The following is a 16,715-nucleotide window of genomic DNA, read 5'->3' as shown; positions in this document are numbered from 1 at the left end:
AAAAAAACTGCAATGTGTCCTTATTTCTCAGCCCATATTTTTTTGTCTGGACCTTTGCAAGATAAATGCCTGCTCCCAAACATTTACTGGGATGAGATTTTCTGGAGAAATACAATGCTGCCTTTTTTTTTCTCTCTCTCTCTCAAAAGGCAGAAATATCCCTTGAGTTTGAATTCAACACTTAGGAAAATTTAACCCCTTTTGCAATTATTTGCACTCTACAAACCAAGGCAGTCCAAACTTTGTACTCATCCGCCCTATTAAACCTGGTATTCCCTAATCTTTGGACAAAATTCTTAACAGAAAAAGGCACAATTCATGGTGCCCCTCCCATTATGATCCAGATTGACCGCACAAAACCCCTCCTAAGAATAAACAAATATCCTGTGAATAAGGAAGGTTTACAGGGCATAAGGCCCATTATAGAGGACCATAAGGCCCAAGGACCTATTATCCTTTGTGCGAGTCCTTGTAATACCCTTACTTTGCCTGTTAAAAAAACAGGATGAGGATGGAGATTTGTCCAAGATTGTAGGGCAATAAATAACATTGTAATTCTTTGCCATCCTGTCTTTTCTAATCCCCATATGCTGTTGGTATCCATCCATACTGGAAGCAACTTTTACATTCTAGTCAACTTATACAGTGGGCTTTTAGTATCCCTGTTGAAAGGGGTAGTCAGTGTCTCTTTGCCTTTACCTGAGAAGGACAACAGTACATCTGGACAGTCATGCCTCAAGGCTTTACTGAGGCCTTCTTACTTCTCACAAGTTTGAAAGGCTGATTTAAATGACATAAAATTCTCTGGAGGCTTTCTTGGGCTAGCTGGTCATTGTCATAATTGGATCCCAAATTTCTCCTTAGTGGTTCAGCCCCTATATGCCTTACTAAAGAACACCAACCTGACCCCATTGTTTGGATGATCAATATAGCTTGGCCTTTAAGATCTTGAAGGAAAGCCTAATAAATCCACCTGCCTTTGGACACCTAAATTATCAGCTACCCTTTTTCCTTTTTGTATATGAGAAGGAAGGGAATGCCCTCAGATTACTTACCCAAAAACATGGGGGCTATCACCGACCTTTAGGTTTCTACAGCCAACAGTGAGATCCAGTGGCCTGAGAATACTCCACCCCCACCCCTTGGAGCTATGCCTGCTTCCACTCTTTTAGTAAAGGCTACTGAAGAGATTGTTATAGGATCCTCCTTGATCATCTTTGTACCTTAGCCTGTTGAGCCTTTCTTAAATTTTGCACCACACTCAACACCTTTCAGCGAGACGTCTTACCACCTATGAAATCCTCTTACTAACCTCCCCTCATATGACCCTTATTCATTATAACAGTCTCAACCCTGCTATCCCTCTTCCCTCTTGCACTGATGAAATTCCCCATGTCTGTTTGACTTTGATGGATCACCTCTTGACCCCTCATGATGACTTAACAAGAAACCCCCTTGGTGAATGCTGATCTGGTTAATTGATGGTTCTTGCCTAAAAAGTGAGAATGGCAAATTCTGTGCCAGGTATGCAAGGTCATTGAGGCTGCACCCTTGCCTTCGACCACTTCAGCCCAACATGCGGAGTTACATGCTCTCATTCAAACATATGTTTTAGCCAAAGGCAAGACGGCAAATGTCTGTACAGATAGTTGACATGCCTTTGGGATAGCCCATGACTTTGGAATGTTATGGAAGCAGTGGGGTTTCCTTACTTCTAGTGGAGTTAAAATTAAGAATGGCCCTTATGTCCAAAATTTGTTGGATGCTGTACTGCTGCCAGCAGCTCTAGCTATCATTAAAGTCCCTGGGCATTCCAAGTCTGATTTTCTGGAAGCCAAAGGAAACCACCTCACCAGTATTCCTGCAAAAAATGCCACCCTTCTGAGATCTATAAACCAAACCTCTGTCATGGTCCAGAAGGCTACTCCCTCTGGCGAGGACCTAAGGGAACTAGCCAGGGGAGTACAACAATTGGCCTCTGAAAGAGAAAAACAGAATTGGAAAGTCAAAGGCTGTTGGTACCGTGAAGTAAAGGGACTCTAGTTTGGACCCAGTAATAAATTGGTCCTGCCAAAAAAAAATCTAAAATTTCCCTTTTTAACTACCATATATGACTTAAACCATTGGTCCAGTGAGAAAATGGTAACATTTATGAATCAATATTGGTGGAGAAACGTCGGCAAGGCCACAAAAAACACATATCTTGTCCTAAATTCAACCCAGAGAAGACTATCTACACTGCCTGGGGACATTTTGATTTACCCAATAGACCATTTGAGGTCCGGCAGATGGATTTCATACAATCGTTCCTGTCTCATGGATATAAATATATTAGGCTAGTAATGGTGTGCATGTTTTCACATGGACTGAAGCATTTCCATGTAGAAAGGCAGCTGCCTCTTCTGTAGCTAAAGTCCTTTTAGAAAAGATTACTTCCATTTGAGGAACCTCCTTGGAACTCCATAGTGACTGGAGAACCCACTTTACTGGACAAGTACTTTCACAAATCTGTGCCATCTGGCCAGTTCTACAACATTTTCATTTTGCTTATCATCCTCACTCTTCAGGACTGGTTGAACATACAAATGGAATTATCAAGAACCATTGGCTGAATTAGTTAAAAATCTCCAAATACCTCAACCAAAAATATTTCTGCTGGTTCTTCTAAATCTTGGACCCGTTCCATTCAGGATTCATAAGCTCTCACCCTTTGAAATAATTATAGGACAGCCAACGCATTTAGTCCCTGCTTCCTTTGACCTACAAATAATAAAAGGGGATATATTTCAGTTTTGCAAAGGTCTAATTAAATCCATTGACAATAATAATGCTTTGGAGGAATAATCTTTCCACAGCATGCTCCCAGGAGACAAAGATGTCAAACACCACACTTTGCAGCCTGGTGACTTCGTCTGTTGGAGAAGGCATATCCATAAAGTTTCCCTCCAACCTTGTTGCAAGGGCCCCTACCAGCTGTTGCTGACTAACCCCTGTGTCGCTAAGCTCCAAGGGATGGACTCCTGGATTCATGCGTCTCTTCTATAAAAGGGCCCCCAAACTTGAGTGGATCTGCAACCTAACTGGTGATTCAAAGCTAAAATTTTCTACTGAAGCAGATGACATCAGAAGTAGACAGCTTTCCCAAGATATCCAGACCAGGCCTGTGTCATGCTGCCTAAAGTTCTAATTGCCCTTTCTTTGGCTTTCTTGCTGCTCTCTTTAGCTTTAGCGCATCCCTTGGTGCACCTTACCAAAACTCCCTGACTCTGCCAGCCTTACTGATTGTTTGATTTGTGCCAGAGCTAATAACATTCATGATGAACCTGAACTGGTAACCTGGCCATTAGCCTTAGAAGGATGGCGAAATCTGTCTGGCAGAGATGTAGGCTTTTCCTTTGGTACCTTTGAAGAGGTGCATGTTTTTCCTTGCAGCAAATTGGCACCAGACATTACAGCATTCCATTGGGTGCCCCCTGCCCATAAAGGAATACCCCTTAACCAAGTCTGGACTCTTATCCAAATTCTTTCTTTGTGTTTCGAAAACATTTATGGTACTGGCAAAACTGTGGCCTCCCTCCCACTAAACGCTTGTAACTATACAATTCTGTATGATTCAGATGATCGTGAATTCACTCCCTGCTGGAATCAAGAAGACTAAATGTCTCCTCTATTAATGTATCTCTGTGGTGGGATAATGAAAATTATAATGGTACCAGGGAATGGGAAGCGGATGTGCTTCCTTTCAATGGTACTTAATGGGGAATTGACCAAAAATCTGGTGAATGGTGGGAACTTAATTCAGCTTACCTTCTCCCTGGAGATTCCCCAGACCTCCATGAGAAACTCACCCGCAGTAATCAAACTCACCTATTATTCCAAATGTACAGAAATTTAAAATGTTCTTATAGCCATTCCCACCATGCTGACTGTCATGTGCTATGTGTAAATGACCATGTTTTTGATCCTGAGAGCTCTTCTTTTATACCAGGAAAAAAAAGGGGGCCCACTTACACCCTGTCTTTAGAAAACACTGGTTATTTCTTTCTGTGCAGAAACACTCCTCCTTAAATGGAAGGGACGTTGTGGAGTTGTTGCCCTTCCACTGCCTATGTACCCAGTCTGGGTTCTTTCTCCTAACAACTGAAAAGAGCGCGTCAGAGCTGGGACGGATATAATTTTGGATGGATGCCCACAAATAACCCCATAGTAGATGGAAAGGGGTTTGGGCGTGCCTTTGCCTGAGTCTTTTTCCCCGTGGGTTGGAGTAACGGACTTGAAAAAGCAATTTGAAACCTCTCCATAGTCATGGCAGCTACCCTTAATGCTTCTCTTAGAGCCTTTGAACATCAGCAAACCCAGACAGACGGCCTAGCAGAAGTCGTCTCACAAAACCACAGAGCACTACACCGCCTTACTGCACACTAGGGAGGAACCTGTGTCCTGCTCGGGGAAGAAGGCTGTTTTTATGTTAACAAATGGGGAAAAATAATGCAAGAAATAAACATGATGGACAGTATCAATCTGTTAACTGAAATAGGCCAAGCTCCAGGACTTGGGACATTCTCAACCTATTAAATATAGGTAGCTGGGGAAACTGGTTGAGAAGTTTGTTCCACTCAGTAACCATAAGTGGACTTCTGACCCTGGGTGTCATCCTCCTAATGAAATTTCTACTGTCTTATTTCAGTAGGCAAATGTCTTTCTCTCAGATGTATGTACAGAATAAAGTTCCTGAGGCTTATCATGAGGCTCAATTGACTGTGGAAACCAACCTGACCACCTTAGAGGAGTATGACTGAGATTCCCCGTGTTGTTCAAATGAAGCCAAAAATCCACTTGCCATTTCCCTCTTCGGTGGAACAGAACATCTTAGAATGGTCCTCTGCAGCTCCAAGGGACACACAGCCCAACATCTAACAACATCTCTGACTAAACAAACACCCATGCAATAAGGTTGATCGGCGATACTGTCTGTGAAAGATCTTGCTCAAGCGAGGGAAGAGTGAAAGGATTTTAATCTAAAATGGAACCAAAGGATATGAAATGTAGACCCATTCATGTGCCCTCAGAAAAACAAAACTTAAAGACTGAGAGACTGATTTCCCATGAATACCCGATTTAGAGAATTATCACATTTACAGATTTATCGAAACTTAACCTGTGACTAATGAGCATCCGCCAAGAATCTCTTCCCATCTTCGAACCAGTGACTTGCTGCATGGCTCCCAACTGGACTCTCCTTTTTTGCACTGCTTGCCCATAAAAGCAACCCATCCTAAACCTTCAACAGACTTGCCTGTAACTCGTCGCAGCTTGGCTGTCACGAATTGCAATTCCTCTGCTGTTCCCAAATAAACTTGATTTCTGGTAACTTAAGCTTCACCTCTTTTCTTTTAGATTGACTTTTTTTTTTTTTTGGCTGCACTGCAGCGGCATGTGGGATCTTAGTTCCCCGACCAGGAATTGAACCCGCGCCCTCTGCATTGGAAGCACAGAGTCTTAACCACTGGACTGCCAGGGAAGTCCCAGAGATTGACATTTTATTTTCCTAACTGATTTTCAAAAAGCAGAGAAGTTTAAAATTTTAATTAATTCAAGTTTTTCTTTGCTGGTTTGTACTTTTGGATTCTAAGAAATCTTCACCTAACCCAGGGTCATAACTTCTCTGCTTCTTTCCTAGAAGTTTTGTAGTTCTTGCCCTCACATTTAGGTCTATGATAATTTTGAGTGAATTAATAGTGCTTGTTCAGACCTCTCCTTTGTCTGATGTTAATAAGCCACTGCGCGTTGGGCCTGGGATGCTGGAGGGCTTTCCTCATTGTCCTTCTCCACTCGCAACTTTTAGCAGGCACTGCTGGCATGTGCCAGATAGGGGATTTCTCACCATGCTGTTTCTCCTCCAGCAGTAGACTGTTGATGCTTTTCACGCAGTGTGAGAATCGTGATGGAGGCAGAGGGTCATTCTCCTCCGTGATGATTTGGTTTTTTTTTTCAAATGTATACATATGTGCATAATCATGACTCACAGAGTTCTCTTGCTTTCTTCCCCAGTCCGGATTCCCCCAAAAGATAACCAGTATTCCGATTGCCACCATTGTAGATTTGTTTTACCTGTTCTTAAACTTTGTATACGTGAAATCCTGTAGCAACCTTTTGTGTCGGGCTTCTGTCACTAAACAATTCTGAGATTTATCTACCTTGTTGCATGTACCAGTGGTGTGTGGGTTTTTGTTTTGTTTTTTGCTGTGTATAATAATATACCACAGTTTATAAAGACTATTTAAACAATTGGATAATTGTCTAATTATCTAATTAATCATCTTGTAATTATCCTGAAAGCTTGTAATTATCCTAAAAGTAACATGCCAGTGGTCTATTCACTTTGTGGCTGAGGCCAGAAACCTAAGAATCATCTTTGACACTTCTTCTCATACCGCTCTTGAAGTCTAATGAGAAAATACTGTTTCTTCCTCTTTCATAATTGTGGCCTGAATCCAGCCACTTCTCCCTACTTTCGTATCTCTTGCCCCAAATTGTGCACAAGCCTCTTTACTACTTTCATTCTTGCCCTAGGTCTGTTCTCCAGTCAGCAGCTGGAGGAATCTCTTCACGGACGTTTCTCACCTGCTGTCAACCTGCAGTGGCTTGCTTTCTCACTTGAGAATAAAATCTGAAGTCCTTACCGTGGCCTGCAAAGCTCTTATCTGACTGCAGCTACCTCTTCAACCTTATTTCCTACACCACTTTCTTTCTCTGACTCAGTGTTAGCTGCACTGGCCCACTTGCTATTTTTCTCTGCCCAGGAGAGAAAATTATCTTCTGCCCATTTTTGGATTGGGTTGTATGTTTTTTTTGATATTGAACTGCATGAGCCATTTATGTATTTTTGAGATTAATCCCTTGTCGGTTGCTTCGTTTGCAAATATTTTCTCTCATTCCAAGGGTTGAATTTTTGTTTTGTTTATGGTTTCTTTTGCTGTGCAAAAGCTTTTAAGTTTAATTAGCTCCCATTTGTGTATTTTTGTTTTTATTTTCATTTCATTATTTTTCCCTTGGTTCACACGGTCCAATACTTTGCTCCCTCACTTTATTCTGGTCTCGGCTCAAATCTCACCTCATGAGAGAGGCTTGCCTTTAATGACCAAATCTAAAAGGCTATTCTTGCCCCATTTCTTGCCTTACCCAATATTATTTTTTATAATACTTATCACTATTTTCATTATGATAATTAGTTATTTGTCTATATATCTGTCTGTCTCCCCACTGCTCTTTGTTGAGAGCGGGGACTTTGCTAAATCCAGTGTGTTTTAGGCCTGTCATGTTAGCCATTCGAGAATCGTTTCTGAATTATTGAATAGGGATTTAATGATTTTTAAAAATATTTATTTATTTGGCTGTGCCAGGTGTTAGTTGTGGTATGCGAGATCTTTAGTTGCTGCATGTGGGATCTAGTTCCCTGACCGGGGATCAAACCTGGGCCCCCTGCATTGGGAGCATGGAGTCTTAGCCACTGGACCATCAGGGAAGTCCCAGGGATTTAATGATAATGCTTATCAGTTTCTAACTATAACATAATATTCAAGTGGATTGTTCTTTGATAATGTTAACATCATTCTATTATAGGTCATTACTCTTTTAATTCCCCCTCCCCCTTCCTTTTTTTTGCAGTTATTACAGAGAGCGTTTGCTTAATTTTTAAAAGCATCTATTGAGAATTAGAAAAAGAAGTAGTAAACATAGAGTACCAATTCAAGAATTGGATTATTCCACATTGCTACTATCTGTTCCAAATTAAGACATCTGGTGACTGAAGAAGTTTGGTTTCTTCTCTGTTTGGTTAACCAGCTGGTTGTTTCGGAAAGGCAAAGACAGTTCATTGTTCTTGTTGAAAGAAGCTGGGTATTCATAGACTTACTATAAAGGGTGACTTTGGGGTGAAAGATTTACTTGAGAAACTGGATATCTCAAGATGTTATTGAGAAAAATGTCTTTGTTTTTTAAGAGATACTTTGAATGTTATATCTGGAACCTGAAGGATAATCTCATACTGCATGAGAGAGTGTGTGTGTGTCATTCCTTCCCACTCCCTCCCTCTTTTCCTTGGTAACAATTTCCTGTACTTTAAAAACTGTGCTCTCCCTAAGAATTTTAGTGTATTTTAATGCATGAAATGCCATATGTTGCTGCAACCAGTATCTTGAACATTCGTGTGAACAAGAATAGCATATTCAGGCTCGCTAACCAGGATTAATTTACAAAGACATTGTCTCAGTCATTAATGAATATGATATTTAAAATTGCATTGAAATTGTAGCAGATGTCAGTTTAGCATACCTTCCACTAAATATGCAGCACTTCTGCCCAGTTTAAAACAAATGGTTCTTTGATAGATTATTTTAAGGCCAATTATGTGTCAGTTTAAAATATACACACAAATTTCTCTAAATTTTTGATATAAAAGTTTTCTTAGAAATGTTCTGCTGAAGTTAAACCAATGCATGCTTTTTATCCCAAGGTATTGATTTCTCTAGGACATGTTGGTAGTGCATATGAGGGACTGTTCTTTAATGTCCAGTATAGAACTTTTGTAGCTAACATTAGATTTTTCCCATTTGCCACTGACCTTGCCACTAGCACATGACATTAGACATTAGCAGCTACTGCTTCCAAATGCTCTGCTAACACGACTTTGAAACTTGAAGAGTACTAGCCAGGTATTTGTAGATTGTCCCTCAACTGAAGTTGTTTGACGTTTTCTCAAGATTAGGCTGGGGTTATGAATTTTTGAGACGAATGCCACAGAAGTAAACTATCTTTCTCATCACATCACATCGGAGGGCAAGTGACATCAACATGACTTACCACCAAAGATGCTGACCTTGATCAGTTGGTTAAGGAGGTGTCTTCTGATTTTCTCTAGTTGAATTTACTATCTTTTACTCTTTCAATACTCTGTTCTTTGGAAGCAAGTAATTAAGTCCAGCCTATACTCCAGAAGAGGAGAACTGAGCTCCACCTCCTGGAGGAGGTTGTTTCTGCTTATATTAGTTGGAATTTTTCTGTAAGGAAGATATGTCCCTTCTCCCTCATTTATTTACTTACTCAGTCATTTATTTTTATCAGTATGGATTCATGGGTGTTTATTTTATTGTTTGGTTGCTTTTTTGCTCAAACTGGTCTAGAGTGACCAGTGGGAGATCTTGGCTCCTGTGTCAAGGGTATTTTTAATAGGGTAGATCTTAAGCCTTTCTGATCGGTACCTAACTAAAAGATAAGAATTTTGGAGAAGTTCACTGAGAACTTGTTTCACTTCAGTGAAACTATATCATCTTCTAAAACATACTGAAGTTCATTTGCTCTTTAGAAATGTATTTTTCATTAAAAAATGAAAAATGAGGGCTTCCCTGGTGGTGCAGTGGTTGGGAGTCTGCCTGCCAATGCAGGGGACACGGGTTCGAGCCCTGGTCTGGGAAGATCCCACATGCTGCGGAGCGGCTGGGCCCGTGAGCCACAATTGCTGAGCCTGCGCGTCTGGAGTCTGTGCTCCGCAACAGCAACAAGAGAGGCCGCGATGGTGAGAGGCCCGCGCACCGCGATGAAGAGTGGCCCCCACTTGCCGCGGCTAGAGAAAGCCCTCGCGCAGAAACGAAGACCCAACACAGCCATAAATTAATTAATTAATTAAAAAAAAAAAATGAAAAATGAAATCTTAAAAAGCACCCACACAATTTGATATGTCAGTGGTTTATTCAGAATTGAGAGTTGCTGGTTTGATATTCATGTTCATGAAATTTTGCATATTGGTTCATTTTTTTAAAATAGTTTTAATATAAAAGTAACAGAATGCTTTCATTTTTTAAAAGCTGTAGAATGGTATTTTTTAAAATGTGAATGTGAAATGAAATAAGGCAAATCAAATGAAGTTATTAGAAAGAAAGGAAATCAATATTTGCTTATTTTCTTTATGCCAAGAATTATGCCCACTACATCCTTCTGCTTTGTGTTCCTGTGTCATCCTGTGATTATCTCTGTCCTTGTACCATCACCCTATAGTGTAATTGTTTACTGGTCTTTCTCCTAACTTCTTGAAGACAACAAGTATGTTTCTCATCTGAATCTCCAGCATTTAGCACTGTACTTGGCTATAAAAGGCGCTCAATATCAAGTATGTCCATTTCTATCCCCATTTTAAAGATGAAGAAGCTGAGGCTTACAGAGGTTAGGTTAATTTGTACAAAGATGACTTTGCTAGTTTGTGGTAGAACAAGGGCTTGAAATTAGTATGTTTTATTCTTAAACGTATTGCTTTTTTATTGTACCACACTGACAGATTATTGACAAGCTGAAAATTACTTCACTGCATTATTTCCAAATTGACAATCTCTGAAAATATAAGAAACTGGTAACATTTGACGCCTGCTGGGAGAAGAAAGGGGCTTGAGGACAGAAATGTTCTAAGACATTAGTTTTGGAACCTTTTGAATTTTGAGCCATGGGACTATTTTAGAAATTCAAAAATATAGATAAATTTGTAAAATACACAGAAACTTACCAGATAGAGTTTTATATTAAGTTTTAAAATATTGTATCATTTCACAGGTTTGTTTGTTTTTTTGTTTTGTTGATGTCTTTAGAATCAGGGATCCTACCATTATTACTGAGCATAGGTTTTTTTATAGTCTTCTGACAATTCCTTTGTGTATCCTATTTTTTGGAATAGGTGGGAAAGGGGAGAGGATAGAATGTTCTAAAGGGAACAAAAGATCAAAGTCCCCATCTTTAATATGAATGAAATTTGACTTTTTAAAGTATGTTCCCTAAATCTTTATTTGTAGGAGCCTCTTACATTAAGTCAGTACTTGGTGATAACACCCAAGACTTTATTTGATTATCTCTGATTAGTTAGGCTGGTTCTGGCTGCATTAACAAAAACTCCACTGCAAATTGACTTAAATAGTCAGAAAATGTTGAATCTCATACACATGGAATTAAAGTTCTTTCCATCAGTCGGATTGGGTACCCTTTAGAATTAGCGTTCTACATGTGAACAAATTGTAGTTAGGAGGGGAATACATGCGTGGACTGGCAAAAATGTATGGTTTCTGAACCAATTACTGGTTAAAAAGGATGGCATTACTGTGATTAGGTTAATCAGGATCCATCCCTGGTGCTACAGGCAACTGAAACAATGTTGATGCCACATGGAGGGGGAAGAGGGGTGAGTTGGAGGGGTTCCATCATACTAGATGTCCTCTACGGTTTCGTAATTACCCTTCAAATAAAATATGATATATGTTTGACACCTCCACTGTTAATAATAACTTTTGAGGAATGTAATTGTTCGTGGTGGATAATGGGTTGCATAGGGGTTTCTTTTACTATTCTTTATTCCATACAAACTCCATAATAAAAAATGGGACACCAAAAAATTAAAAGTGATGGCTGCTTACTGTAACCTTTTTCTGTGTTTGTGTGTTTTTTCAATCATCCTGCTCCCTTTTTTTTTTTTTTTAATAAACTTATTTATTTTATTTATTTATTTTTGGCTGCATTGGGTCTTCGTTGCTGTGCGCGGGCTTTCTCTAGTTGTGGCGAGTGGGGGCTACTCTTCGTTGCGGTGCATGGGGCTTCTCTTTGTGGTGGCTTCTCTTGTTGCGGAGCATGGGCTCTAGGCACGTAGGCTCCAGTAGTTGTGGCACGCAGGCTCAGTAGTTGTGGCGCACGGGCTTAGTTACTCGGCGGCATGTGGGATCTTCCTGGACCAGGGCTCGAACCTCTGTCCCCTGCATTGGCAGGCGGATTCTTAACCACTGTGCCACCAGGGAAGCCCCCATCCTGCTCCCTTTCTTTCTCCTCTGCTTATATGTAGAATTAATATGTAATTCTTCCTCTCAAAGCCTAATAGGCATATTCCTTAATTAAAGTTGACAATAATATTTTAGTACTTAAGTGGAAGAGGAATAGCATAGAATTGAAATGAACATAGGTTCACAGGTTTTAAAGTTACAATTTGGGTTTCAAATCAAACTCCCTCTGTTATTACCTAGGAGAGCATTGGCAAGTTACTCAGTTTCTCTGAACTTCAATTTCCTCTGTAAAATGGTGATAATAATACCTGTCTGATAGGGTTAAATGATTAGGGTAAAAAAATTAGACGTATCAATAAGTTTCTAGCATACCGCCTAGCATTTGTTGAACTCCAGTTATGAGTTTTTCTTCTTTGTGAGACTCAATCATCCTAGCCCAGTTTGATAGATATGTTAGCGTTATTGTATTGTGAAGTTATTAGAGCCCATTCCTGAATGACTTTTCCCATTTAGCTTCTCCCTGCATTGGGGACATTAGCCGAATCTCTGCATTGTGCAATCATCAGAGCTAGTTCCTTGCGGTCAGTGGGCAGTATTAAGTTTCAGCTGTGGGGAATTAGTTTTTCTGACCCAAGTCTGATAAATTGTTTCGAAAGAAAACTAGTCCTTTATCCAACATACAGTTCAAATACAACTCTTATTCTTTAGTAGTGAAAATGTAATAGTGTTTGTTGCTTATGCTGTCAGATCTTTCAAGTATGATGAAATTTCTTCATACCTGAAAGATAGAAATATATTTCTAAGGATACTGCTCATTTCTGACTTCCTACAAAGTAATATGCCAAAGACTTTTAGTACAGTGCCTTTTGTAATCAATAGTTTCTAAATAGGTATAAAATGTGTGTTTTCGTTTGATACCTTTTTTCATCTTGTTTAAATGAGAAAGAAAGCTACTTCCTCTTCCATCGTGGAATGATTTAAGCTACCTAGGCTGTCCTTCAGATTTCATATTCAAACTTGGCCAATGCAGGAATAAGAGCAACACCTAGTTGCAGCTAGATGTATTTAAGATGTACTTTATATAGAGAAATAACATTTTTATTGGGTTTATTTTAATAGGAAGTAAAATGAAAGAATATTTTGATTGATAAAGATAACTTAAATTTTACTAAGGCAAAAGCCACAAAAGAAATACTTATGTTTAGGGATTTTGTTATCAAGTAACTAACTCTTAATTACCTAAGGGCAGTTCTTCAGATTAGAGATGAGTCAGCATTTCCCTTCTAATGTGTTTCAAGATGGCAGTTCACCAAGAAGTTAATATTTTCACCCCCTTGAAGCTTACCCTAAGGTGTTTGTTTTAGGGTGTCTTTCTTTTTTTTTTTTTTTAATTTATTTATTTATGGCTGTGTTGTGTCTTCGTTTCTGTGCGAGGGCTTTCTCTAGTTGCGGCAAGCGGGGGCCACTCTTCATCGCGGTGCGCGGGCCTCTCACTATCGCGGCCTCTCTTGTTGCGGAGCACAGGCTCCAGACGCGCAGGCTCAGTAATTGTGGCTCACGGGCCCAGTTGCTCCGCGGCATGTGGTATCTTCCCAGACCACGGCTCGAACCCGTGTCCCCTGCATTGGCAGGCAGATTCTCAACCACTGCGCCACCAGGGAAGCCCCTAGGGTGTCTTTCTAAACATCTTCCAGCTACTGCATTATATTCAGACACGAGAATTCTGTATCCCAGTAAAGACCACAACAGCAGTGGTGGCTCAATGCCAGGGCACTGCTGGGGGTCTGCTATTTCCTGATCTGTACCAGGTGGGTCAAGATGAGATATTAGTAATTTTTTCAGAACAGTTAGGCCAGTATTTAAATTGGGTTATGGTTGCTTGCTACATCTACTAACTCAAGGACAAGGAATTTTTTTTAATGAAAACTCTTTAACCAAGTGAACCAACATAGCTTTAGACTCTACTAAACTTCCTTTATCTGGACCTCTTCTCCTTGTCTCATGTCAGTGTTGGGAAAGTAAGAACTGCAATATGATCCAACAGGTAGTGGCGGTAACTCCATCCATTCCTTTCTCTTTTCTCTGCTGTTCTCTTTTGGCTTATCTTCATTTCTCTTCTTTTCTCCTCCCTACTGTTTGCTTTAGTACTCTTTTCTGTCCCTCTCTTTTTGTCCCCTCTTTCATTTGTGTGTGTGTGTGTGTGTGTGTGTGTGTATTGATATAAGAAAGGCTCACTCTACATCCTCAGCTCTCACTAGCCTGTTGAGATCTAGAATGCTAACTAAGCTTCCTTTTATGCATCTAACAGAAATAAATAGAGAAAAGATTAAAATTATGGATAATCTTATTTGTTCTCTTTATATGTTTTTGTTAGGTTGAACTATATGAAGTTGTCAGTATTGTTTTGATCTACAGAAATAGATTGAACCTTATAGTTCAGTATGCCCTTAGTAGCCTTCAGCAAAAGTGAGATTTAGAAATGGATTGGAAGGGAGATAAGCTCGGTGCTTTGTGACCACCGAGAGTGGTGGGATAGGGAGGGTGGGAGGGAGATGCAAGAGGGAGGAGATATGAGGATATATGTATACGTATAGCTGATTCACTTTGTTATAAAGCAGAAACTAACACTCCATTGTAAAGCAATTATACTCCAATAAAGATGTTAAAAAAAAAAAAAAAAGAAAAAAGAAATGGATTGGAAGAGAGCCCTGAGTAGGAGAGCTGGATATTCCCCAGAGGTTCTGGCTTAGATAACTGGGTGGATCAGAGTGTTGTCATGGTGCCAATACCATTGACCAACATGGAGAACATTGAGAAGCATATTTTCATTTTGTTTTTAAGGAGAAGGTTGGTGGGGGCATAAATAATCAGTTTTACTTTGAGGTGTAGTGGGACATGTTCAAGGAGAAATGGCTAGTAGATACTTGGAAATATGGACTTGTAAATAGATGAGCTCATTGGCACTTAGGTGGCACTTGAAAACATGAATGTCAATGAGGTTGCCTTGTGAGAGTGTCAAGTGAGAAGAAAAGAGAGCCTATGGCTTATCTTGAGGACTGGGAAGTGGGTCATACAAAGAAAACACAGAGAAGGGCATACATAGAAGTAAAAGGGTTTATTCATCATTTTAGAATGATCCATTAGTATATAAAATTAAAATTAACTATGTAGCCTTGGAAGTTCTATTTCAAATACGATTCACTTGCATAGTAATGTGTTAAAGCATAAGCCAGAGATTTTCATCTTTTCCCTAAGAGATTAAACTATTTTACTATTTGTATCTATGGACGAATGAATATAAACTCTATAGCATGAGAGTGTTATAGGAGCTACCTACCTTCTAACATCTATCTTTCTTTTTTTTGAAGTACTATGCTGCATTTAAACAGTGTGTCAGGTGGACAACCATTGAGATTGTTACCATTACTGCTGTTTTAAAAGTGTTAGTTTGTTGTAGCGTTCCATCTGGGCCCACTCTGCCTGCCTCATCAATCCCCAGAATCCTCGCAGGGGACTGTTCCACTGTGAAACGGACTCTCCAGGCAACACTGGAGGGAAGGAGTACCGCACTACTCTCCTGCTTGGGGGTAGCAGTGCATAGTCATAGTCCTATAACTTACGATTAGCTTAAAAGTCACATTAAACTTCCTTATTGTTTAAAACCTGATATTTCATATGCAGAGATCAATATGAAGCCGTAGCAAAGAATTGTTTCTTTTGTAATCTCATTAACACTTTGACTAGTATTTCAAGAATGGGCAGTTGTTTTTATCTGGAATTAAAAAGGATTTTTCCTTGAAGTGTATAGGCAGTACACTCTTAAGTGAACACACATTTTAGGATGTATTTGAAGAGCTTGTAGTAAAAAAAAATTGAGTTAAATAATTTTTTTTTCACAAATATAAAGTCTTTTTCTATATTTCCTTTTTGTACTTTATTTAAAGTACTGCTAAAGAATGCCATTATTTTACTAATTTCCATAAGCACAGCTCCCCCTGCAGACACACAGACACATGCAATATCATTTTAGATTTATTCTGTTTCTCCTGGAACTCTTCAGCTCTTAATGCATGAAAGTTGAATCAATTATTCACTCATTTATTCAATAATCATATTGATAACAAAAAAGCAAGAAAGAGTCAGGTAATAAGTTTACCTCACCAGTAAAATCAGGTTTTTAAAAAATACTGAGTGAAAAGAGCAAATTGCAACAAAGATACATACAATTGTGATGCCATTTAAAAAATTTCTTAATCATAGGAGTTGTGTCTATAAGGTTTCATTTCTTTAAATAAAAAACTGAGGTTGGGCTTCCCTGGTGGCACAGTGGTTGAGAATCTGCCTGCCAATGCAGGGGACACGGGTTCGAGCCCTGGTCTGGGAAGATCCCACATGCCACGGAGCAGCTGGGCCCGTGAGCCACAACTACTGAGCCTGCGCGTCTGGAGCCTGTGCTCCGCAACAAGAGAGGCCGCGATAGTGAAAGGCCCGCGCACCGCGATGAAGAGTGGCCCCCGCTTGCCACAACTAGAGAAAGCCCTCGCACAGAAACGAAGACCCAACACAGCCATAAATAAATAAATAAATAAAATTAAAAAAAAATAGTAAAATATTAAAAAAAAAAACAGGCAAATATGGCAGAATGTTAAATGTGGGTAATATGTACAGTACTTGGGTGTCTGTTTCCTTTTTTCTACACTTCTTTGTATATTTGAAATATTTCATAATTAAACATTTTTAATTTTTTAATTAATAAAATAGGCAGTATGATAGGGGGGTGACAGGCTACTTTAGGTTGGTTGATCAGGGAAGGTCTCTCTGGGGAGGTAACATATTGAGACCTGAATAACAGGAAGGAGTTACTCACACAAAAAAGGTACAGAAAGTATTCCAGGCAGAGAAGCAGCT

General features: G+C 39.6%; 1 protein-coding gene across 5 annotated transcripts in view; it reads left to right on the top strand.

Moving 5' to 3' along the window:
• WDR89 (WD repeat domain 89) overlaps positions 1-16,715 on the top strand; it is a 35,314-nt gene that overhangs the window by 14,189 nt on the left and 4,410 nt on the right. The window contains exon 3 of one of the 5 annotated variants that reach the window (XR_009501153.1): positions 4,710-5,371. The exons of 2 other annotated variants lie outside the window; for them this stretch is intronic. The gene's annotated coding sequence lies outside the window, so the exon portion shown is untranslated. Of the gene's footprint in view, positions 1-2,855; positions 2,905-4,687; positions 5,372-16,715 lie in introns of those variants that run through there. 2 more of the 5 variants (XR_009501151.1, XR_009501152.1) reach the window with 2 other exon arrangements.

Source organism: Balaenoptera ricei, chromosome 2, assembly GCF_028023285.1.
Source record: "Balaenoptera ricei isolate mBalRic1 chromosome 2, mBalRic1.hap2, whole genome shotgun sequence".
NCBI lineage: Eukaryota > Metazoa > Chordata > Mammalia > Artiodactyla > Balaenopteridae > Balaenoptera > Balaenoptera ricei.
The sequence above is the reverse complement of the archived record's forward strand: the minus strand, read 5'-3'. Positions and strand labels throughout refer to the sequence as shown.